The following is a 26,909-nucleotide window of genomic DNA, read 5'->3' on the forward strand; positions in this document are numbered from 1 at the left end:
TTTTTTCCCCTTGCCCCTCCAACTGCCTGTAGGACAAGTTAGATTTCTATACTGATCAAGGTATGTTATTCCCTTCTTGTACCAAATCCCATGACAGTAAAGTTCAAATACTGATCTTCTCCCTCCCTTCTTTTCTTCTACTATAATGTGTTTTTGTGCCTCTTCATGTGATGTAATTTAACCTTTTCTCCTACCTCCTTACCTCTTCTCCCAGAACCCTCCCTTTACATCTCTTAATTATGTTTTTTTCTCATATCAGTTATTTTATACAGACATCCACAGTCCATGTGTATCCCTTTTAATTGTCATAATAACTGTACTAGTCTCAAGATTGACAGATATATATATATATATATATATATATATATATATATATACACATAAGATGATATAATCCTATATAAAAATGTAAATAATTTGCCCTTATTGATTAATAAGGTTTGTGGGGTTTTTTCCACCTGTTTACCTTTTTATGTCTTTCTTGAGTTTTGTATTTGAAGATTAATTTTCCATTGAGTTCTGGCCTTTTCATCAGGAAGGTCTGGAATTCCCTTATTTCATTGAATATTCTTCTCCTTGCCTGAAAAATTATGCTCCATTTTGCGGGGTAGTTGATCCTTGGTTGTAGTCCCAGCTCCTTTGCCCTTAGGAATATCATATTCGAATTTTTCCTGTCATTTAATGTAGAAGCTGAAAGGTCCTGTGCGATCATGACCATAGTTCCATGATATTTGAATTGTTTCTTTTTGGCTGCTTGTGGTATTTTCTCCTTGACTTTGTAATTCTGAAATTTGGCCATAATATTTCTTGGTTTTTTTCAATTTGGGATTTCTTTCAGGGGGTGAATGGTGGATTCTTTCAATGACTATTTTACCCTCTGGTTCTAGGACCTCTGGGAAGTTATCTTTGATAATTTCTTCGAAGGTACTGTCAAGGCTCCTTTTTTCATCGTGGATTTCTGGTAGACCAATAACTCTTAAATTGTCTCTCCTGGATCTATTTTCCAGGTCAGTTGTTTTTCCAATCAGATATTTCACATTTTCTTCTATTTTTTTCATTCTTTACATTTTATTTTACTACTTCTTGGTGCCTCATAGATTCATTAGCTTCCACTTGCTCAAATCTAATTTTTAATGAGTTGCTCTCTTCATTTTGCTTTGGAGTCTCCTTTTCCACTTGGTTGATTTTACCTTTCAGGGTGTCATTTTCTCTGTTTAGATTCCGAATCTCCATAGCCATTTCATAGATCTTATTTTTTAAAGACTTGATTTCATCAGAGGTTTTTTTTTTCCATTTTTTCCATTTTTCTTTTACCTCCCTAATTTGGTTTTTAAAATCCTCCTTTAACTCTTCCAGTAATGCTTTTTGGGCTTGAGACCAGTTCACATTCCCTTTTGAGGTATCAGATGTGGGTATAATGTCAATGCTATCCTCGTCTGAATTGGTATTTTGATCATCCCTGTCTCCATAAAAATAATCAATGGTCCTCAGTTTTTTTCATGTTCTTCTTCATGTTGGTTAGCTTTTTCCTGGCTTTACAGTGGATTTCTGATTTTGAGACTCAGGGCTCTCTGTCCCAGGTTTCTTGTTCTGGTGGTTGTGAGTCTAGTTACTGGCTTTGTATAGCCTTCAGTTTCCTGAGGTGTGGGGGAGGGATCTGGCTGCCCGAAGTCTCCTTTTCCCCTGGGGCTGCTCTCCAGCACTGTTGCTCTTCAGCAATGGTCTCAGCTGTTTGTTGTCCGTTCTGGTGTCTGCCACTTCCCCTGGCTGTGCAAAGGTATGTCTGGGCTCCTGGTGTTGACCCCTTTTGGCTCTGCCCCTCCGGGACTCAGGAACTCCCACTGCTCAGCCACTGAAGCCCCACTTCTGTATCCTCTATTCCAGCATTTTTCCTGATGAATTCTCTGAGGCAGGGATGGAGGGATTAGAGCCATTTACCTGGCCATTATGTCTCCTGGAAGTTCAAGATGGCACATTTCAAACCTTTGGGCTGCAAGCCTCAGGAGTAGATATCTCACAACTGGAGGCATTGCGTTGCTGCCTCTCATCACTTTGACAGACTCATGTGTTGAGAGGCCTGGGGATCTCTGCCAGTTTTGGGCACCCAGCTTTCTCCTAGCCTGTCTCACTGGCTGGTTTCTGCAGCTGCTTCCACTTTGGTGCTGTCTGGTGCAGCTCTGCGTGCCCAGCGCTCTCCCAGCCTATAGATCTGTCCCGTCGACCATTTGGACTCTCCTGGCTTGGAAATTTTGCCCCACTCAGACTGCTAGCAGCTTCTAACTCTCTGAAATCTGCTCAGATTCGCTTTTTTAGAGGTATCTGGCAGAACTTGTGAGAGAACTCTGGTAAGATGCTGCTTTTACGTGGCCATCTTGGCCCTACCCCCAATAATTTTGCAGATATCAAATTCTTACCTCTAAAACTTAGATCTTTGGTTTTAGAAAATAGTAGATTACTATGGTCAGTTACCTACTGTGTGTTGTGCACTTAATCTATTCCATTGATCCATCACTATTTCTTAGCCAGTTGTATCTTGTTTTGATGATTACCACTTTGTAATGTAGTTTGAAATTTGGTGCTGCTAGGCCACCTTCCTTCACATTTCTTTCCATTGGTTCCCTTGATATTCTTGACCTTTTGTTCTTCCAGTTGAATTTTGTTATTATTTCTTCTAGCTCTATAAAATAATTTTTAGTAGTTTGATTGGTATGGCACCGAATAAGTAAATTAACTTAGGTTGAATTGTCATTTTGATTATATTGGCTCAGTCTACCCCTGAGCAATTAATATTTATTCAGTTGTTTAGTTCTGAAACTAGTATTTCTAATACAATATTGAATAATACTGGTGATAATAGACATCCTTGCTTAACTCCTGATGTTATTGTGAAGGTTTGAAGTTTACCCCTGTTACAGATAGTGCTTTCTCTTGATTTTAGATTGGTATTGTTTATCATTGTAAGAAAGGCTCCATTGATTCCTATGTTTTTGACTGTTTTGGGTGTTGTATTTTTTCAAAAGCTTTTTCTGCATTTATTGACATAATCATATAATTTTTATTGTTTTTTTTATTGATGTGGTCAGTTATTAGGAAAACTATAAGCACAATCGAAGAAGAAAATGATGAATGAATTCAGATTGAGGAGCATGTAGAATATGTTTATATTCGTCTTGTAAGTCCAGACTAAGTTATCTTGTTGTTTTGTTAAGTCCAGATTGAAGTGGTTGAGTCAAGTCTTGAGATATCATCCCTTTGGTGATTCAGCAAGATTGCCTCCTGTTAAACATAGAGTGACATGTTGAATGGTAAGAATTCTTGTTAGCCATTCTTCTCTAAACTTTACTGGAGAGAATTCTTAGAAGCCTTTCTGGCTGGTCATTTGCTTGAAAGTGAAGAAGTACAATCATGGCAGCTCTGATGATGTTTCTGTCTATAAATTCTTTAAACTTAACTGAGGTAATTGAGTACCCAGGGTCAGAATGACAAGGACTAGTAATCCATGTTTTTCAAAGAATCCGTACAGAGCAATAATTGTTGCGGCAGACACTTCTGATGTATCTAGGAACTGCTTAAGTCATTTTTAGATGTGGTCAGTCTTAATCAAGTTTTTCCCCTGGAATGGTTCTGCAAAACAATAAGCCTTCTTGACTAAGACTTCTTGATAATTTCCTGTGGAAAGGAGGTGCCTTTGGTACATTAAACCAACTTGCCTAGATGTACAATGGTTCTTTACAATCTTTCCAATTCCTGAATTAATTCCGAGCCATCATCTAGGAAATGCTTTCATGTAAACAGATCCCAGATGTGTAGCATATAATGCCTGTCTCCTAGAATAATAGAATTGCATTATAAAAGGCATCCTTAATGCTCAAACAGTTCATAGTGATGGATTGTGAATCACTTAAGATTCCTCAGAAAGTTTCTCTATGTGTGATGCCTACTCTGTACCCAGTTTAATTCACTGGCCAGTTTGGGACCTGCACAGTGAATTGCACAAAGTAAGTAGCTGGAAGGAGTAGTATCTTGGTCATATTTTCTAGCATCAAAATTCCCAGGGGATGTATAACAACATAATCAGGTACCAGTAGTGGCATATAGGTACCAGATTATGTTGTTTTAACTCATTCTGCCAGCATTAAATAGTATTACTCCAGACTTGTAGATTATTGTGTAGTAAAAGGTGTTAAGGAAAAGATTCTAATGCCCTAAGTGTGTTGACATAATCAAAGCTATAGATTTATCCTTCAGAAAACAAGCCTGCCAGAGAATTGAGATCATGATAAATTGTAGAGACACAAACGTTAGAGTAGCTCTGGAACTTCTTGACTCAATAGTAGCAACAACATGTTTTAGTTTACACAATCACAGAGTTTGAGAGTCGGAATGGACTTTGGCATTGACATGATGAAGGGATTCTTAACCTTTGTTGTATTATGGATGGATCCCTTTAGCAGTCTGGTGAAGCTATATAGCCTCTCTCAGAATATTGTTTTTAAGTGCATTTTATATATGTATGTATATACATATATATGATTAAAAAGGAAATCAATTATATTGAAATCTAGTTATCAAAATGATTTTTAAAAAGTTCATATACCTCCCATTACAACCTGTCATTCCTGCCCTCTGGATGTAGTCCAATTCATCCTTGAAATGAATCCTCACTATAATATACTCAACAATTGGTTAAGCAGTCTTTTCTGGAATACCTCTAAGAAGGCTTGAAGCAATTGCTGTCTTTATGGGATGTGTGCACAATGGGTTGCATGGACCTTACTTTGAGAGGGATGAGTTCCTAGAGCATTAGTGGTACCAGAAATTCCAATTCCATATCTTCTTCCTAAACTCAATACTTGATGTATCAACATACAATTAAACTTTTCAAAACTTTATCTCAATATTATAATCTGCTGATCATCAAAAACACTGAATCACATCTAGAATCCTAGACAGCAACTTGAAGGAGGCCCTGGAATATTGAAAAGATCATGTAAATTCTGAACTGAAGGTACTTAATAAGAAGGATTTGGTTGGTTCAGGGTATCTATAGAAGCATCATCAATTTTGAAGTATTGCCAAGTTTGGGCAAAGTCAAAGTTTTCAAAGACCATCCCCAAATAAGCATGTACAAAGTACATGGGTGATATAAATGATGGAGGGAAGACATTTTTCATTTTTATCTGCCAAATATGAATGATCTTTGGACTGGAAAAAAGGCTAATAAGGAGTTAAAAAGAGGGTAAGTGACAGAAAAACACTGAGCTCTAAGACAGAAGGCTTAGAAGAATTGTGAGAGATCTAGCAGATAGAGTTACTGAGGTAGTTAGAGCATTGTGAAAGATTAGAGAGAATAAGAGAAGTACCGCAATTCAGTAAAAAGGAAAATGGGTTTCCTCATCTGGCCCAGTTTAAGCTGGGCCTCAGTTTCCTCATCTACATAATGAAGGAATTGGACTCAGTGACTCCTAATACCCCTTCTAATTCTAAATCTGTTGCCTTCTGATCTTGATTCATGAAAAGAGGAAGAAAGCAGAGTCTGCAAATTCTGTTAATGAGCTTGACTTTCACTCCTGTCAAAATTCTAGGACATATTATTGAAGGGATAATTGGTGAAGGAAATGGAGATTACAAAGAGCTAGCCTAAATTAATTTGATTTTCCAGTAGGGTTACTAGACCAGTGGATTAGGAGAAGGCAATAAATACACCTGGATTTTATTAAAACATGGAATAAAACCTTTAATTCCATTTTGTGAACAATATAAGGTATTATGGGATTGGAACTTTTAGGATGACTTGACCCAAAGAGTTGTCTAAATGATTCAGTGTCAACTTGGAAGATTTCTAGTGAAGTGCCCTTGGGATGTCTGCTTGGTACTATGATGTTTCAAATTTTAATCAATATCTTGGATAAAGGTATAAAGGGCATGCTTGTCCAATTTACAGATGACAAGAAGGTAGGAGGGATAGCCAACATATTGGATGACACAGTCAGGATCCAAAAAGAGCTTGATGGACTAGAATTGTACTGAATCTAATAAGATAAAATTGAATAGGAATACATGTCTTACACTTAGGCTGAAAAGTCAATTTCCTTAGTACAAGATTAGGGAGGAATGGTTAGCCAGAAGTTCATCTGGAAACAATCTGGGGGTTTTAGTGGACTGGAAGGAAAGTGACACAGTCAGCAGTGTAATGTAGCAGCCAAAAAAGTGAATGCAATTTTAGACTGCATTAAGAGTGGCCTAGTATCCAGATTACTGTCCTATGACCTTGTTTGAACATGTCTGGAGCCTTGCATTTAGTTCTGACCTCGTATTTTAGGAAGGCCATTTATAAACTAAATATCTTCCTGAGGAGGGTAACCAATGTGAAGAAAAGCTTTGAGTTCATACCACGTGAGTGTAAGTTGAAGAAAATAGTTATGTTTTGCCTGTAGAAGACAAAACTTAGAGGACACTTGACAATTACATACAGGCATTTGAAGGCCTTTAATATGGGGAAGGACTAGACCAGGGGGTGGGGGGTGGGGGGTGGGGGGTGGGGTATAACCTGTGCCTTGAGGCCACATGTGGCCCTCTAAGTCCTCAAGTGTGGCCCTTTGACTGAATCCAAACTTCACAAAATCCCCTTAATAAAAGGATTTGTTCTGTTAAAGTTGGACTCAATCAAAAAGTCACACCCAAGGACCTAGAAGGCCATATGTGACCTTGAGGCCGCAAGTTCCCCACCCCTGGACTAGAATATCTGGTCACTGGACCCAGATGCCCCTGGAGGAGAAAGTGAGGCTGGTGACCTTGCACAGCCCTCCCTCACTCAAAGTCAACTGCAAATCATGTCATCATTTACCTGATGTCATGATCCTCTTTGACAATGAAGGACAAACACAACAACAGCAAGACTCATTATACTTGACCCAAGAGTGGCATTGGTTGGAAATTGCAAAGGCCCAGATTTAAGCTTTTTGTAAGAAAAGAGTTTTCTAAAGATGGAGATACACCAAAGTGGAAAAGGATGCCTTGAAAGTTGGTGAGCTCCCCTTCAAAACGAGGTCTTCAAATAAAGGCAGCTTTTTGGTTATATTGTAGAAGGAATTCTTTTTTTTAGTTATGGGCTGGAATAGTTGGCCTCTCAGGCTCTCCTTCCATCTCTTCTATCTGGAGATTCTCAGGTGGATTGACTATTGAATTAGGGCATGGAGGATAATAGCTTGTGATGCTCCCTACTAACACTACAATTTGTGGTTTCATCTCACTATTAGACTTTAGCAAGATCACGGTTGGTAATCAGAGCCACGAATATGTACCTTGAGTAGTTGGTCATTTTCTTCAAGTTATATGAAGGACTTTCCTGTACGTTGGACTCTTTTTCTCTTTGGCCCCAGAAGGCAAAGGAAGAACCAGAAGTAATGAAGGGGAATTGCAAAGAGAGAGATTTAAGTCTAATATAAGGAAAATTTTCCTTAATTGGAACATTTCAGAAATGGAATGGGCTGCCTCTCTCTCTAGCTATTTGATAAAGAAACTGAGGGAAATGGAGTTAAGTGACTTGCTGAGGGTCACACAGATAGTAAGTGTCTGAAGCCAGATTTGAACTCAGGAAGATGAGTCTTCCTGACTCCAGGTTTGGGATTCTATACATTATGCCATCTATGCCCAAACTATTCCTATTTAAGTCTTGTTTGAACTAGATGATATCTTAAGTCCCTGTTCCCTAAGTCTCTAGACAAGGATACATTCTTCATTTATATGATCAAGGTCTTCATTTATTCCCTCTAAAACAAGAGTGATCTTTTTTTACTTTCAAGTCAATTTATAATAATGTAGATGAATAATAATACACTCTTCTTTGGAAGCTTCAGATTTCTCAGGGAATAACTTGGGTCGTCTTATGACTGCTTCCTCCAATCAGACTGTTCTACTTGTATTTCTGCCTTGGACACTAACAGACTAGTTCTTTCCCAAGAGGCATTGCCACTTGGCAAAATGAGTAGAAGTTTTTCCTTAAAGGAGCTATCCCGAAAATTCACAATTTCTCCCTGCAGTATTAAATTGAGGATCATAGTAATTATGAAGGCTGAATAGTAGTAGTAGTCGTCGTAGCAGTAGTTATCATCGTCATCGTCATCGTAGTAGTCATAGTAGTCATAGTCATCGTTGTAGTAGTAGTAGTAGTAGTAATTTTGTTGCTAAAGAAGCAGGAGACTAGGGAATCAATGTTGAATACACTTGCAGATGTGGCCACTGGTTAGATTGTTTTGACTGTGTGTGTGTGTGTGTGTGTGTGTGGTTACAGAGGGTGCTGTGGGGTGCATAGGGTAGTTAGGCAGCACAGTGGATAGATTGCCAGGCCAGGAATCAGGAAGACTCATAAGACTCATCTTCCTGAGTTCAAATCTAGCCTCAAACACTTACTAGCTATGTGACCCTGGGCAAGTCACTTAACCCTGTTTACCTTGGTTTCTTTACCTGTAAAATGAGCTCGAGAAAGAAATGGCAAACTACTCCAGTGTCTTTGCCAAGAAAACCACAAATAGGGTCACGAAGAGGCAGACACAACTGAAAATGACTGAATGACAACAACAACAACATGAGGGGTGTGGGGTGAGGAGGGGTCAGAAAATGTCTGTGGTATAAAAAAAAGAAAAATAATAAAACTTAAAATAAAAAGAATACGGGATAATCCCCAATGACTTTTACAGTGTACTTCATCAAGTGTTATTTTATGGGTGATGTTTTTACTGATCATCGATATGCCACAAGTAGAAGCAGTGCATGTTTTTGATGCATAGCCATTCACGAGCACCGTTACAAAAACTGCTGCAGTCTAAAACCTCTTGCCGTTGACCATCTGGATGTGATATTATAATAAGTGCTAAATGATTTAGGCAGTTATGGTGGGGCGGCATCTGGAAGTATGTAGAGAGCCAGCCTTGGCATCTGGATAACCTGGGTTCAAGTGTTCTGATAAATACGAACTTTGAGAAGTTGAACAGGTCTTTTGACATAGGTCTCAGCGGCACAGGAAACTCCAAAAACATAAAGTCACAAAACAGTTGCCAATCTGAATCAGTAAAGAGAGTTCCCTTTACATTAAAATTCTCTTACCACCTATGAGTTCTCTTTGCCAGTGAAATCACAAGTTTCCTTCTGCCACTCAAAAAATGGCATATTATATACACTATCTCATTTGATTCTTAGGATATCCTGGAAGGTAAACAGTCTAAGTATTATTATCCCCATTTTACAGATCAATGGACAATAACAAATAACATTTATTAAGGACTTATGGTTAGGGCATGGTACAAAGGTTTATTGTTATGTGAATAACCAAGATTGGCTAATGTGACCTTTTATGTCAGTTCTTCTGAGATTCCACTGAATGAATTTGGATGGTCTATTCTTTCAAGGCTGTCCTTCCATATTTTGCATTTTGTCCCTCTATACCAAAATTGACATAATAATTAATTTGGGTGATTATTAAATATTTTACTTAATTATATATTGTTAAATACATTATTAAACATTAATTTTGTGCTTCACAAATTGAGAAGAAATTGGTATGTTTATAAACTGAGCTGTAGATACTGTGACAATTTCCTTTCATGTGTTTAGTTGTCCCTGTTGGCCAGACCTCTCAATCTGTTATGGATATTGCTGATTTTGGAAGCTATTTCTCTTATTATTGTGACACATGTTAATGTAACACCACTAGCTAGGACCGTGTCTTGGGCCATCATAAATTTTGAAACTAGTTCATTATATGCCACTGCAGCGTTTCAAGATGAATTCTGCATATAAGATGATTCAACAAGTCATTGAGAAGTCCCCATATTAGGAGGGTTGAGACAGATATAGAAGTAGCACTGCTCTTACCAGGCTCTTGATTCCATTTTTATAATACTGGTATCTCTGAACCATGGATGATGGTATGTGTTAAAACAAGTCAGTTTCCAATAATCTCAAAAGTTTATCAAGCATCTTAGTTTTTTGGTGAGACAGTCATTGAGGGGATCTTATTGTGGAAAATTTTAAACCCTGCAGGTCATTAGGGGTACAACATTGTTTTTGTTCAATTTTTTTTAAATCATGGTCTTTATCTAACTTCATTCAAAGTCCTGGTTGTCCAGTATCAAACTCTTTGAATAGATCTAACCATTCAGCTTAAGTACAGTCTTCTCAAGTTATATTTAAAACAGAACAAAAGTCACATTCAATTGCTTGTGGCATAGTAGAAATAAGCTTGAACTCAGGAAATTTGGGTTGGAGTTCCAAGTCTGACATTTACTATCCATGTGACCTTGGGAAAGTTACAACCTTTCTAGGCTTTAATTTTTTCATCTGTTATATTGGAACTAGCTTTACAGTTTGAAAACTATAAAGCAGTATACAGATGTAATCCACAATTATCGTTGTTAATGTTGTCTTCATCTCCAGAAAAGCTGTGTTGCATAGCACCTTAAAAAAAAATTTGTGTGTGTGTGTGTGTGTGTGTGTGTGTGTGTGTGTGTGTGTGTATGAATGTATAGTGGGAAGAGTACTGTCAGGGCACAAGCAAACCTTCAGCTAGATGGTATTTCATTGTTATAAATCTACTTTGAGCTAATTCTACCCTAAAAGCATTATGCAGTACAACTAAATATAGGAAAACGATATCAATAAGAAACTTTAAAAATGCCAGGAGTTTTCTGTTGCTGACTAAATGCCCAATAAAGGCAGGACTGTGGACCTAGATTTTTTTTTTTGCTTTCTTTGTTTTGCATGTTGGTTAGGACTTTGGAATTGAATATGGAATTTTTATAATCTCAGAGTCTATCCAGTTTGTAGGAGAAGGGGGAGGAAGAGATATTTTTGTCAGAGTATCTGAAATGGGTTTGGGAGGCCTAAGATTCCTAACACAAGTTGCATTAACTTTGCAGAATGTGCAGTGCTACTCCTCTTCTTTTTAAAACTCTAAGCCTATGACCATGGACTTTAAATCAGTACCAGACACTGGTGGTAAAAAATGGCCTTAATTTTAGGTTGGGGCACTCTGGTTAACTTCTGTTGGCCTTCCATAGCTAGGGGTTATAACTCATACTTCATATGGACTAAAAGGACTGAGAACCTGCCCTTGTCAGGGAGAGGCTTTCTAGTCACTTCGAATGATTAAATGGGAGCAAAGAGCCCATTAGATGGCCCTGAAGAGCTAAAACCCAGAAGTGAGTAGAAGAGCACAGTTCACTTTCCAGAGATAATCACTAGAGGCAAGACAACACTCGGCAAAGAGTTAGAGGTGTGACACTTAGCAAAGAAGAGCTAAAGGTAATGCAATGACATCACTGGAAGACATGAAGTGCTCTGTGGCAAACACAGTACGAGTACGAGCCACTTTTGTGCTCTAGTCTCATTGATTTTGGAAATGTGTGTCCTGAATACATGGTTTCTTGACATTTCCCAATCAGGTATTTTTGCTGACCACATGTACTCTTTGAATTTTGATTTCCTTCTCTCCAAAAGAGGACAAAAGTACTTATTCTATCAATCGTGAGAAAAGTATTTTGCAAAATTGAAAGCTCTATATTAATGTGAGCCAGTATTAATTCGATGGATGCCTGAGGAGCCAATAGAAACTATGAGACATCAGAAACCATCCTATTGCAATAAGAGGTAGAAGAGTTTAGTGAGAGAGATCTGTCTTAAGGGGTTAGAATTCTTAGAGCCAAGGGAACCACAAGAAAGCCTTGCGATTTCAGATCTGATCAGAACTAGGAAACAAAAACTTATATTTATGTAGTGCTTTAATATTAAGAAAGTACTTTCTCACCACCCTACAACATAAATTATAAAAGTATTAGTACACCCATTTTACAGATGTGAATCTTAGAACAAGAAAGGTACAGAATGTTCTAGAATCCATTCCTTTCATAGGAAAAAGTTACATTACATTGTGAACTAGGAATTTTCCAGCCTCCATTTAGTTTAAAGCCTAATGTCCTTCTTGTATTAAAAGCACTATCTACATATATGTGAATGTATATACACACATATATACATATATGCATATAAATAGGTATGTATGTATGTATAGATGTGTGTAGATGTAGATATGTATGTATGTATGTACATATATGTGTGTATACACACACTAGCACTTATATGGGGCTCAAGGTTAGCACAGTGCTTTAAATATGTTACCTCATTTGATCCTCAAAACACTTCAGTGAGATGAGGTACTATCTTATCCCCATTTTTACAGATGAAGAAACTGATGCTGACCCAGGTTAAGTGACTTGTTCAGGGCCACACATCTAGTAAGCATCAGGAGCAGGATTCAAACTCAGGTCTATCCTGACTCCAAGTCCAGGTCTCCATCTACTGTGCCATCTTGTTGTTAACAGGAAAGCAGTTTCCTGCATCCTCAACTAGCTGAGTGTGATGATGTTGCTAACCCACAGAGGTGGAGGGATGCAACGGGGAATTAAGTGGCAGAGAAGGTTGGCTTTCCCAAAGTAATAGCTCACAGAGGAGACCCACAGCCTTAAGGCATGATGATAGCAGCAGATGTGCAAAGGGAGAGAGCCTTCTTTAGCACAGAGCCTGTGGAGATTGTGAGTCTAATGGGAATATTCACTGAAGTCTCTAAATGGGAGGACCAAGACATTACCACACATCAGGTCCCATTACAATGAACTCCATAGGGAATTTTACTGGAATTGTGTGGTCTTGAAGTTCAGAGGCCATCACTAAAACTAGCAAACCTTCCTATTGCTCAGGGACTTAGGTTTATATAGTAGTTTAAGTTAGCAAAATTTCTCATTTTATTTTATAGGACTATAGATTTAGGACTGCTGGGGCTTTTGAGGTTATCTAGTCCAACATCCACATATGACAAATTAGGAAATTTCCATCAAGAAAGGCAAAAGCCTTGTTCGAAGTTGCATAGTTAACGTAAGGTAAAACTGGAATCACACCCCTACCCTCCGAGGTCAAATTCATCACTTTTTTCACTGTATTATTTTGCTTCCTCAAAGCAATTCATTGACATAAAGTAGTATGTCAGTGTGGTAGAATGGAAAGAGATCTAGGCTTAGAGTCAGAAAAACTGGGCTAAAATCCTGGCGCATATTAGCTGTGTAACCCTAGGCAATTCATGTAACCACTCTGTGCCTCCATTTTTTCAGCTGTAAAATGGGTATGATACTTTTGGGGATTTCTAACTAGATGAGACCTTAGAGTTCATCTAGCCCAATCCCATCATTTTACAAGAGAGAATACTTAGTCCAAGAGAGTGAAAGTACTGGAAGTCACACAGATAGCAAGTAGCAGAGGCAAAAATCTAACCTAAGTCTGCTAACTTCAGCTTGCATTCCCAACATGATAGTATTGTAAGGAAATTATTTTGTAAGTCTTGAAGAGCTATAGCAAACCTTTGATTATAGCAAACAGATTGATTATATGATTTCCAGAAATAGAAAATAATTAGCCATCAATCATACAGCTAGACTATAAGGGAAAGAGTAGCAAGGAAGGATTTTTAAAAAGCTGTATTTTGATTTTTTTTTCCAACTAAGCATTTTTTTTCTCTCTCCCATCCTTATCCACTGAAAAAAAATGATAAAAGAAAAAAGATCTGGATTCAGAAAAAACGAATCTGGATAGCTAAGGACAACAATTTCCTCATGGGGCACATCCCAAAATTTGGAATCTCATTCTGCATGTTTATTACATTACCTTTCTGGCAGAAGGTGGGCACCAAACTCATCCTCAGTCCTCTGGAATTGGAATTTGTCATTACTTTGATCAGATTTCTGAAGTCCTTCAAAATTGTCTTTCTGTACAATGTTGTGGACATTGTATAAATTGTTCTCCTGGTTCTGCTCATTTTATTCTGCATCAGTTCACAGAGGTCTTCTCAGTTTCCTCTAAAACTGAACATTTGGGTTCCTGGCACGTAGTAGGTATTTAAAAATGCTTATTGATTTGTTAATTTGGCATTTCTTATGGCACCATAACATTCCCTTACATTCATATACCATAATTTGTTTAACTATTTCCTGATAGATACTCCCTTTCCATTTTTTTTAAAGATAGGCTGGTTATTGAAGTGGGTTGGAAGCTATGAACAGACTATACAAGAATCATAGGATCTTGGAGTCAGGCGAGATTTCAGAGTTTTTCTGTTCCAACTCATACCTGAAATAGAAAACTCATATCTGAACTGAAATCTACTGTACAACAGTAGTGACAAGTGGTCACCCAGCCTTCTCTTGAAAGACCTCTGGAGAAGGTGAACTCATTCCTTCCTGAGGCAGCCTTTTCCATTTTTGGAAAGCTCTTGTTTTTCCTTATATTCAATATGGGTTTTCACACGATAAGTCCAGGTCCCTTGTGGGAGGAGGAGACAGGGAGGAGAGAGAGAGGGGCAGAGAGGGGGAGGGGGGAAGGAGAGGGGGACGGAAAGAGAGAGAGAGAGAGAGAGAGAGAGACAGAGAGACAGAGGGAAAGAGACAGAGGGAGGGAGGGAGAGAGAGAGAGGGAAAGAGAGAGAGAGAGAAGGAGGGAGGGAAGGAGAGAGGGAGAGAAGAAAATGCTAATAGCAATATTTTTACTTATATCAAGACAAAAAATAGAGTAAGTGTTACCCTTTAAGGAAGACCATTCAGAACTAATGACATCTAGGTAACAGGGCCATGGAAAGAGCATTCTCCAAACCTAGATCAGATTCTATTGAGTAGTTATTACTCATTTATGGAGACAAATTTCTACAAGAATTGGAAAGATTTATCATATCCCATCAGTTGGGGAGACTGCTATTCCGACTCATTTAATTTGTTTTCAGGGATTCAAAGGTGACTGAAAAAAATCTTAGAAGAAACAAAAGGAGACTTGAGGGAGGATTTGCATGAGGGAGTCAGGGAGAGGTGGCTTGGAAGCTTACTCAGGTATCTGGCATTCCTATTATTCCATTTGACTTTTGTCTCCCCTTGTCTCCTGCCATCTAGTTGATTTTATGTTCCCTTGTCAGGGCCCACAAGTCCGTGCAGGATATATAGTGTATGTCAGAGAGTCTAAGAGGGCCTCCTTCCAGAACCAACCGCAGCAAGGGTCAATTAAGTCACAGGGAGGGTAGACAATGGGGCCACAGCTGGAACAAATCAACTAGCCAGGCAACAGGGTTTCAGCCTGTAAAAGGTCAGCAGGCAACAGAAGGGAACAGTTGTGAGCAGAGCAAGGAGGGAATGTGCTGCCAATTGCTCAGATCCTGCTTGGAGAAGAAGTGGAATGCCAGGATGAAATGATGCTTCGTGGTCTTTACAAATGGAGGATGATGGGATTTAGCTTTGGGAGGCCCCTTCAACCTCATCCAAGTCAACTCCATTCATTTTTCTGAGGAAGAAACTGGGAGAAGAAAAGTGACTTTCCCAAGGTCACTCAGGCAGTATGTAACATTGTCAATGTATGGGCCCTGGTCTTTTGATTGTAAATGTTTCCATGCCACCATGTGGCTCCCATTTCTCCTCTTGACTTTTCTCAGTTAATTTTTCAAACATGTTTCCATCTCACTGTGACAGCTTGGTTTCCATAGGTCTCAGTATTGAATATCAGTGAAGAAGCTACAAGAGCATATGTATTAAGGAGATGATGAATGCTCATGGGAAGAGATGCATTTCCAAAAGCTCTTGGTAATATATAATAGCAATGGATCCAGTGCCAGTCTTAGAGTAGAGAAGACCTGGGTTCAAATTTGGCCTCCGACACTGAGTGGCTGTGTGACCATGGGCACCTTATATAACTTCTCTGATTCTCTTTCTTCATCTTCAAAGTGAATAGTAACACCAGAAGTACCGAAGTGACAGGGTTGTTGTGGAGCTCTAAAGATCTAAAGATTTAGAACTGGAAAGGAGCTTTCCATTTCACAGAACAGGAAACCGAGAACCAGAGAGGGTGTGACTTGCCCAATGTCACATCAGTAGTAAGTACCAGATTTGAACCCAGAGTTCTGACTCTTCCGCATTGTGCCATAGTGAGATGAGGTATGTATAGTGCTTTGTCAATCTTAAAGTGATATCTAGATACCAGTTATAGTAGTTTATAGTTACAGAGAACCTTAGATCAATCCGATCAATAAATATTAAGTGCCTACTATGCGCTAGGCACTGTACTAAGCACCGGTGATACACAATAAAGCAAAAGAAAGTCCCTGTCTCCCAGGAGCTCACAATTTAATTAGAATGTAACAATAAAACAAATATGCCCAAACAAGCTGTTTACAGGAAATATAAGAAATAATTAAAAGGGGAAGGCTAGAAATAAGAAGGGTTGAGGAAGTTCCTGTAAAATAGTGATGTCAAACTCAAATAGAAACAGTGGCCACTAAACAATACATAAAGATCCCTGAGGCAGCATATTGACTTAGAAAAGCACCTATTAACGTTATCTATATTCAATTGTATTTTTCAATTTGTTAAATATTTCCCAATTACATTTTAATTTGGTTGGCCAAACTCCAGAATACTGGGGGAGAGGGAGGGCTGCAGCCAGCTATGTTTGACATCTCTGTTGTACAAGATGGGATTTTAGCTGGGACTCGAAGGAAGTCAGGAAAGCCACGAAGCTTCCTGAGACAAGGAGGGAGAACATTTCGGGTATGGGAGAGAGCCAGAGAAAATGCTAGGGGAGGTAGAGTATCATGTTTGAAGAAGAAAAGGAGGCCAGTGTCACTGGATTGAAAACTAAATGGTGAGGAGAAAGGCATAAGAAGCATGGAACGGTGGCGGGAGTTGGTTGTGAAGGACTTTAATGCTAAAGAGAGAATTTGTATTTGATCTCGGAGGGGATAGGGAACTTCTGGAATTTATCTAGTAGGAGGGTGGCAGTGACATGGTTGAACTTCATAGGTTGAGAGCTAGCAAGGGCCTCAGAGGTTCACCTAATCCAACTCATTTTACATATGGAGAAATTGAGACCCATAGATATTAGGTGACTTCCCCAAGGTCACACAAGTATAATGATGATGATGATAGCTAGCATTTATGTAACACTTTAAGGTTTGCAAAGCACTTTGCAAATATTGCATTCGATCCTCACAATACGTCTAGGAGGCAGGTGCTGTTATTATTACCATTTACAGATAAGTAAATTGAGGCATGCAGAAATTAAGTGGCTGGTACAGAATCACACAGTTACAAAGTGGCGGAGACTGGATTTGAACTCAGGTCTTTCTGACTCCAGGTCTAGTGCTGTACATTGAGCCACCTTCTCAGTCAATTGAGGCGGATCCTTTGACTTGAAGTTCAGTATTCTTTCCATCAAAACACATTGTCTCCTAATCATGCTTATGCCTCACAAAAACCTTGTAAGCAGGTGATATTATTACTATCTCATTCACATCTCATTTAATGAGGTCTAGATGGACACAGTTCTCTAACAAGTCACTATCCTGCTATTATTCACTTTTCCTTAATATTCTGTGGATTCTTGCAAAGGTAGGTAAAGAAATAACTGCTTTTTATAGTTGAATAAAAGTATTAGGATATAAGTTTATCTTTTGAAGACTTACAAAAAGCATCCTTGATACAACTACAGCTCAGTTATGTCTGTTTGTTCTGAAAGTATTTCTATGTATTTTCTTTTACCTGCTGATCAAGTGCTCTGAGGATATTTATCAATATTTGTCCTACTTTAAGGTGAACAAATAGGAATCATTCTATGATGGTCCTTGTGTGTCATTAATATCATATGGGCTTGGGAGCCAAGATGGCCGCATGAAGGCAACGTCTTACCGGAGCTCTCTCACAAGGTCTGTCAGATTCCTATAAAAAAGTGAATTTGAGCAGATTTGAGAGAGTCAGAAACCAGGAGCAGTCTGCGTGGGGCAAATTTCCGAGCTGGGAGAGTCTGAAAGGCTGAAGGCACGAATCTGTAGGCTCGGAGAGTGCTCAGTGTGGGGCGTGCGGAGCTGCTCCAGACCAAAACGGAAGCTGCTGGCCAGGAAATCCACGTGGGAGACAGGCTGGGAGAAAGCTGGGCGCCGGAAACTGGCAGAGATCCCCAGGCCTCCCAACACAGGACCACAGTCTGTGGAAGCGAGGAGAGGCAGCACAACGCCACCGGCTGTGAAAACATTGACCCTTGAGGCTTGCAGCCCGAAGGAATGAAACGCGGATTCTGGGAGACATAATGGCCAGGTAAACGGCTCTAGTCCCTACCCCCCTCACCCAGAGAATTCCTCGGGGAAAAAAAAAAGAACACTGGAACAGAGGAGAAAGAAGTGGGGCTTCAGTGGTCAAATAGTAGAAGTTCATTAGTCCCAGAGGGGCAGAGTCGGCAGGGGTCAACACCAGGAGCCCAGACATAATCTTGCTCCCCCAGGGGAAGTGCCAGACATCAGCTCAAACAACAAACAGCTGAGACCATTGCTGAAAAGCAACAGTGCTGGAGAGCACCCATACGGAGTGAGAAGTCAGGGAGCCAGACCCCTCCCCCACACCTGAAGGCTATAATTCTAGACTCACAATCCCCAGAATAAGAAAGCTGGGACAGAGAGCCCTGAGCCCCAAAGGCAGAAATTTGTTGTAAAGCCAGGACAGGCAAACCAACATGAAGAAGAATACAAAAAAACCTAGGACAATAGAATCTTTGATCAAAATACCAATTTGGAAGAGGACAGCAGTGACACTACAGATCCATCTGATACCTCAAAAGATAATATGACCTGGTCTCCAGCCCAAAAAGCATTGCTGGAAGAGCTAAAGGAGGATTTTAAAAACCAAATTAGGGAGGTAAAAGAAAACATGGAAAAAATGGAAAAGTCCCTAAAGAATAAGATTGGCGAAATGACCACGGAGATTCAGAATCTAAATACAGAAAATGACACCCTGAGAGGTAAAATCAACCAATTGGAAAAGGAGACTCAAAAGCAAAATGAAAACACTAACTCAAAAATTAGAGTTGAGCAAGTGGAAGCTAATGAATCTATGAGGCACCAAGAAGTAGTAAAACAAAATGTTAAGAATGAAAAAATAGAAGAAAAAAATGTGAAATATCTGATTGGGAAAACAACTGACCTGGAAAATAGATCCAGGAGAGACAATTTAAGAGTTATTGGTCTACCGGAAATACACGTTGAAAAAAGGAGCCTTGACAGTATCTTTGAAGAAATTATCAAAGACAACTGCCCAGAGGTCCTAGAACCAGAGGGCAAAATAGTCATTGAAAGAATTCACTGATCACCCCCTAAAAGAGACCCCAAACTGAAAACACCAAGAAATATTATAGCCAAATTTCAGAACTATAAACTCAAGGAGAAAATACTGCAAGCAGCCAAAAAGAAGAAATTCACATATCATGGAACTACAGTAAGGATCACGCAGGATCTCTCAGCTTCCACATTAAAAGACAGGAGAAATTGAAATATGATATTCCGAAGGGCAAAGGAGCTGGGACTACAATCAAGGATCAACTACCCATCAAAACTAAGCATAATTTTTCAGGCAAGGAGATGGACATTCAATGAAATAAGGGAATTCCAGACCTTCCTGATGAAAAGGCCAGAACTCAATGGAAAATTTTATCTCCAAATACAAAACTCAAGAGAGACATAAAAAAGTAAAGAGGGGAAAAAACCCCACAAACCTTATTAACCAATAAGGGCAGGTTGTTTGCATCTTTATGTGGGATTATATCATCTTATGTATGTTTTATATATGTACATATATATGTCACTCTTGAGAATGGTACAGCTATTATGACAATTGAAAGGGATACACATAGATTGTGAATGCCTGTATAATTTAACTGATGTAAAGATAAAAAATATAAGTAAGAGATATAAAGGGAGGGCTATGAGAGAAGAGGTAAGGAGGTAGTAGAAAAGGGTAAAGTACACCAAATGAAGTGGCACAAAAACATATTATAGTAGAGGGAAAGAAGGGAGGGAGAAGAGCAGTATTTGAGCTTTACTGTCATCTGATCTGGTTCAAGAAGGGAATAACATACCCTGATAAGTTTAGAAATCTAACTTGTCCTACGGGAAGTAGTAGGGGAAGGGGGGGAAAAGGAGGGGAGTAGTCAGAAGGGAGGGGAGAAGTAGCAAGTGGGAAATGGTAAGATAAGGGAGGGGAATAAAGAGGGAGGGTAAACTGAGGAAGGCAGTGGTCAAAAGCAAAACTTTGTTGAGGAGGAGAAGGGGAAAGGGAGAAATAAAAGCATAAATAGGGGAAATAGGATGGAGAAAAAGACAGATAGAAATCATAACTCTGAGAGTGAATGGGATAAACACTCTCATAAAACAGAAACGGATAGCAGAATGGATTAAAAACTATAATCCTACAATATGCTGTTTACAAGAAACACATTTGAAACAGGGGGATACACACAGGGTAAAGGTAAAAGACTGGAGTAAAATATATTGTGCCTCAGCTAAAGTAAAAAAAGCAGGTGTAGCAATCCTAATCTCAGACAAAGCAAAAGTAAAGATAGATTTAATTAAAAGAGATAAGGAAGGACATTATATCCTGCTAAAAGGCACCATAAAACAATGAAGCAATATCATTGTTTAACATATATGCACCAAGTGGTAAGGCATACACATTCTTAGAGGAGAGGTTAAGGGAGTTGCAGGAAGAAATAGACAGCAAAACTATAATATTGGGAGACCTCAGCCTTCCCCTTTCTGAACTTGATAAATCTAACCTCAAAATAAATAAGAAAGAAGTTAAGGAAGTAAACAGAATTTTAGAAAAGGCAGGTATGATAGACCTCTGGAGAAAACTGAATGGGGATAAAAAGGAATATACTTTCTTCTCAGCGGTACATGGCACATACTCAAAAATTGACCATGTACTAGGGCGTAAAAACCTCACAGTCCAGTGCAGAAAGGCAGAAGTAGTCACAGCACACTTTTCAGATCATGATGCAATAAGAATTATTTGTAACAAAGAACCATTGAAAAATAAGCTAAAAATTAATTGGAAACTAAATAATCTAATTCTAAAGAATGAGTGGGCCAAAGAACAAATCAGAGAAACAATTAATAACTTCATTCAAGAGAATGACAATAATGAAACAACATACCAAATCTTATGGGAGGCAGCAAAAGCAGTTCTTAGGGGACGTTTTATATCCCTAAACGCTTACATGAATAAAATAGGGAAAAAGGAGATCAATGATCTAGGCATACAGCTGAAAAAGCTAGAAAAAGAGCAAATTGAAAACCCCCAATTAAATACCAAATTAGAAATACTGAAAATCAAAGGAGAGATTAATAAAATTGAAACCAAGAAAACTATTGAACTAATAAATAAAACAAAGAGCTGGTTTTATGAAAAAATCAATAAAATTGACAAACCTTTGGCCAATTTCATTAAAAAAAGAAGAAAATCAAATTACGAGTATCAAAAATGAAAAGGGTAAGTTCACCTCTAATGAAGAGGAAATCAAAATAATAATTAGGAATTATTTTGCCCAATTGTATGCCCATAAATTTGACAACCTTAGAGATATGGGTGAATATCTACAAAAACATAAACATTAACAGAAGAGGAAGTAAAATTTCTAAATAACCCCATCTCAGAAAAAGAAATTGAACATGCCATCAATGAACTCCCTAGGAAAAAAATCTCCAGGGCCAGATGGTTTTACATGTGAATTCTATCAAACATTTAAAGAACAACTAATTCCAATACTTTGTAGACTATTTGGGAAAATAGGTGAAGAAGGAGTCCTACCAAATTCTTTTTATGATACAAATATGGCACTAATACCCAAACCAGGTAGAGTCAAAACAGAGAAAGAAAATTATAGACCAATTTCTCTAATGAATATTGATGCAAAAATTTTAAATAAAATATTAGCAAAAAGATTGCAGCAACTCATTACGAGAATAATACACTATGACCAGGTAGGATTTATTCCAGGAATGCAAGGCTGGTTCAATATTAGGAAAACTATTAGCATAATTGACCATATCAACAACAAAACTAGCAGAAACCATATGATCATCTCAATAGATGCAGAAAAAGCCTTTGACAAAATACAACACCCATTCCCATTAAAAACACTAGAAAGCACAGGAATAAATGGAACCTTCCTTAAAATTATAAATAGCTTCTACCTAAAACCATCAAAAAGCATTATTTGTAATGGGGATAAGCTAGATGTATTCCCAATAAGATGAGGGGTGAAACAAGGATGTCCATTATCACTCCTACTATTCAATTTGGTACTAGAAACATTAGCTGTAGCAACAAGAGAAGAAAAAGAAATTTAAGGAATTAGAATAGGAAAAGAAGAAACTAAATTATCACTTTTTGCAGATGATATGATGATTTATTTATAGAATCCTAGTGAATCAAGTAAAAAACTACTTGAAATAATAAACAACTTTAGCAAAGTTGCAGGATATAAAATAAACCCACATAAATCTTCAGCATTCCTATACATTACTGACAAAGCCCAACAGCAAGAGATAGAAAGAGAAATTCCATTCAAAGTTACTGTAGACACTATAAAATATTTGGGAGTCTATTTGCCAAGACAAACCCAGGGCCTATGTGAACATAACTATGAAACACTTTTCACGCAAATAAAGTCAGATCTAAATAAAAGGAAAAATATCAGTTGCTCATGGTTATGCTGAGCTAATATAACAAAAATGACAATTTTACCTAAATTAATCTATCTATTCAGTGCCATACCAATCGAACTACCAAAAAATTATTTTACTGAGCTGGACAAAATAATAACAAAATTCACCTGGAAAAACAAGAGGTCTAGAATATCTAGGGTATTAATGAAAAGAAATGCTAGAGAAGGTGGCCTAGCCATACCAGATATTAAACTGTACTACAGAGCAGCAGTCATCAAAACTCCCTGGTACTGGCTAATAAACAGAAGTGTGGATCAGTGGAATAGGATAGGAATACAAGATGGAGAAGTCAACAACTATAGCAATCTACTCTTTGATAATTCCAAAGAGGCCAGCTACTGGGCTAATAATTCACTATTTCACAAAAACTGTTGGGAAAATTGGAAAATGGTAGGGCAGAAACTGGGCATAGACCAATATCTTACACCATATACCAAAATAAAGTCAAAATGGGTTCATGATTTAGGAGCAAAAGCTGATACTATAAGTAATTTGGGAGAGCAAGGAATAGTTTACTTATCAGATTTATGGAAAAGAAAAGAACTCATGACCCAACAAGAGATAGAGAGCATTACAAAATGCAAAATGGATTTTATGTTAAATTGAAATGTTTTTGTACAAAAAAAGCCAATGCAACAAAAATTAGGAGGGAAGCAGAAAATTGGGAGAAAATCTTTACAACTAGTATCTCTGATAAAAGCCTCATTTCTAAAATATACAGGGAACTGAGCCAAATATATAAGAATACAAGCCATTCCCCAATGGAGAAATGGTCAAAGGATATGAACAGGCAGTTTTCAGAGGAATAAATTAAAGCTATCTATAGGCATATGAAAAAATTCTCTGGATCCCTACTTATTAGAGACATGCAAATCAAAACAACTCTTAGATGCCACATCTCTCCTGTCAGATTGGCTAAAATAACAAAGCAGGAGGATGATAAATGCTGGAGAGGATGTGGGAAAATTGGAACATTGTTACATTGCTGGTGGAGTTGTGAGATGATCCAGCCATTTTGGAGAGTAATTTGGAACTACACCCAAAGGGCCACAGGAATGTTCATACCCTTTGACCCAGCAATACCACTTCTAGCGTTGTATCCCAAAGAAATCACACAAGAGGGAAAGGGACCCATATGCACAAAAATATTTATAGCGGCTCTTTTTGTGGTAGCCAAGAATTGGAAATCAAAGGGATGCCCATCAATTGGGGAATGGCTGAACAAGCTGTGGTATATGAAGGTAATGGAATACTATTGTGCCATAAGAAATGGGGATGATATGGACTTCGTAATAACCTGGAAAAACCTACACGACATAATGCTGAGTGAGTGGAGCACAGCCAGGAGAACATTATACACAACCACAGATATATGGATTCCATGAGGACCAACCCTGACAGACTTCGCTGTTCTTAGCAACACAAGGTGAAAGGACAACTCCAAGGGACTCATGATGGAGAATGTTATCTACATCCAGAGAAAGAACTGTGAAGTTTGAAAGCAGATTGAGGCACATTACATTCTTGGCTTTATTTCTTCTCTTTTGTTTTTGTTTTTGGGTTTTTATTTTTGGTTCTGTTTCTTCTTTCTCATGATTCATTCCGTTGGTCATAATTCTTCTCCACAACTTGACTAGTGTATAAATTAATTCAATGCGAAGTTATACATGGTAGTTATATGAGATTCCATGCTATCTTGGGGAGGGAGGGGAGAAAATCTGGAACTCAAAATTATGTAGAACCGTGTGTTGTAAACTAAAACTAAAAATAAAAAAAAGAAAAAATATCATATGGGCTTTTGTTACAATACTTTCTAAATCTGGTATTGTCCATTTTATGAGTCTCAAAGCATACATTAAATCTGTTATCAAGTAGGTGTTAATTGATTTAGAAAATGTTCTTTCCATTGAATTGGATTTCAGATTGCCAGAAATTGAATGTATTCAAACATAACTTTCTCTTTGACATTGTTATACTCAATGTGCCATTCTTGAAGGAGACGAAGATATTTGTAGATATTACCTTCATCCATTGCTTTAATGTGACCTCAGATTAAAACTAGAAACATTCATTCCCTATTTTTCCTTAGCATATATATTTATAACTATCAAGTCCTATTATTGTAAAATATCCTGTCAATATCAATGAAAAAAGATTTCACAAGATAAAGGAGCTATTAAATATGATTTTAGTGGAGCCATATAACTTAATATCCACAGTCATCAAATGGTTATGTTTTGGTACAACGCCCTCCGAATTTAGAAATAATACTTATTTCTGTTTGGGAAAGATGTTAATGAGCTTAAGAAATAGGCAGAAGCATAATGGGTTTAAACTTTCTTTCTGAAAATACCACATTATGTCTCAATTCTTGACATTCCTATACTGGTGGTGTTTTTCAAACATAGGATGGTTTGCATGTGGACATTGAATACTTCAGTGTTCAGGTCTGTTTTGTATAATTACCCTGCATTAACAAGCCATGAGTGTAGGCTGAGTCAAAGGCTTTGGCATAATCAATAAAGACAGTACAGCATAGTCAATCAATAAATATGCCATTTGTCTTGTCTAACAAGTATTAAATCACTAATACATTTATCTTTACTCCCCTGAGGTATCTGGTGGGTTCTTTTTGCTGCTTATCCTACATATTTTTCTTTGTGTTTATAGGGTTTTTTGGTGATATAAGCTGTGAATGTTGGTAATTAAGTAACCAACCCATATTTGCAGATGTCATTGTTTTTCTCATCTTTGGGTTGTAAATATAGGGTGTCTTCTATTAAGGAAGATGAAATCAGACTTGCATATGAGAGATGTTAATAAAGTGTTTTGCTTGTAATTTGTGCACCACCGAGATGTTTAAGCCAGAAATTATGGATCCTATCCAGCTCCATAACTTTCCAATTTTCATAGAATCTAGAGTTTCAGTCACCTCCCTGGGTGGAACTTTTGTCATTCATTATATTAACAATGGGCAGCCTCTCTGTTTCTCATTGTAATCAATTTACATTTTGGTTATAATGGGCTTCTTGTGAATGTATAGATGTATAGATGACCAGAGATTTTCTACATCCTCCTTCTTTGGGAATTCTATTTCTCTGCTTCAATTTCTTTGCTTTTCAAGCCTCTGTCATAAAGTTTTTGATTGATGTCGAACTGTTTATTTTGTTTTTTTTGCCTTGCTTCAACTTCTTAAATTGCCTTAATCTTTTGACTTTTGCTTTAAATTACTGACTAAGAGAATTTAGAATTTCTGATATACTTTTTCTTCCTAGATTCCATTCTGCATCTTTTATTTTCTTTCTTTTAATTAGACAATATGATGCTCCGGTTTTCTATTTTGCATACCTGCTAGATAGGGCAGTTAGGTGGTGCAGTGGGTGGAGTGACAGGCAAGGAGTCAGAAAGACCTGAGTTAAAATAAGGCCTCAGATACTTTCTAGCTGTGTGAGGCTGGGCAAGAACTTAACTCTGCCTCAGTGTCTTTGTCTGTAGAATAAGATGGAGAAGGAAATGGCAAACCACTCCAGTATCTTTGCCAAGTAAACCCCAAATGGGGTCACGAAGAGTCAGACACAACTGAAATGACTCAACAATAACATATAGTGTTTTTATAATCCCCCTATTATCTACCTCCCCCCAACACACGTGAATAGTGTATGGGGCTTTGGAAATGGGGTGGTATTTGTTATTATTATTGCCATCATCACCATTATTTTGGTCAGGGCCTATGATTTCATCGGTGTGGGAAATGCTTTCTGGCGGGGAAACTCCTTCTGCTAATGCAGAATAACATTTCATTTATAACTTGTTTTAGAGTTACCTGGGTCACCAAGAAGTTAGTGACTTGTCCATGGTCATGCAACTAGTATGTGTTTATCAATGTTTTCTTCACTATAATATTGATTTCTTAATTAAAAAAAACTCAGAATATATTAAAATTGCTACTCTGTGAAAAGCATTGGGCTCCAGTGTCTTTGCCAAGAAAACCCCAAATATAGTCACGAAGGGTTGTATATGAATGAAATGACTCAACAACAACAGACCTTAGGAGAGGCACAAAATTCAGAGGAGACATGGTCCCTCCTCTCATGGAGCTATAGGGAATGTTCCACACACACAAGTAATTATAGTGTATAATAATTATAGAGTGTACTAAAATACCTTATAGGCTTTCTTATAACCAGGCATCTCCTCGATGGATGTCAGAATCATTCAGGAATTGTTAAAAGATGTAACAGGAGTCAGGGAGACCTGAGTTTGAATCCTTCTCTAGACATGT

Source organism: Trichosurus vulpecula, chromosome 6 (assembly GCF_011100635.1).
Source record: "Trichosurus vulpecula isolate mTriVul1 chromosome 6, mTriVul1.pri, whole genome shotgun sequence".
Lineage (NCBI taxonomy): Eukaryota > Metazoa > Chordata > Mammalia > Diprotodontia > Phalangeridae > Trichosurus > Trichosurus vulpecula.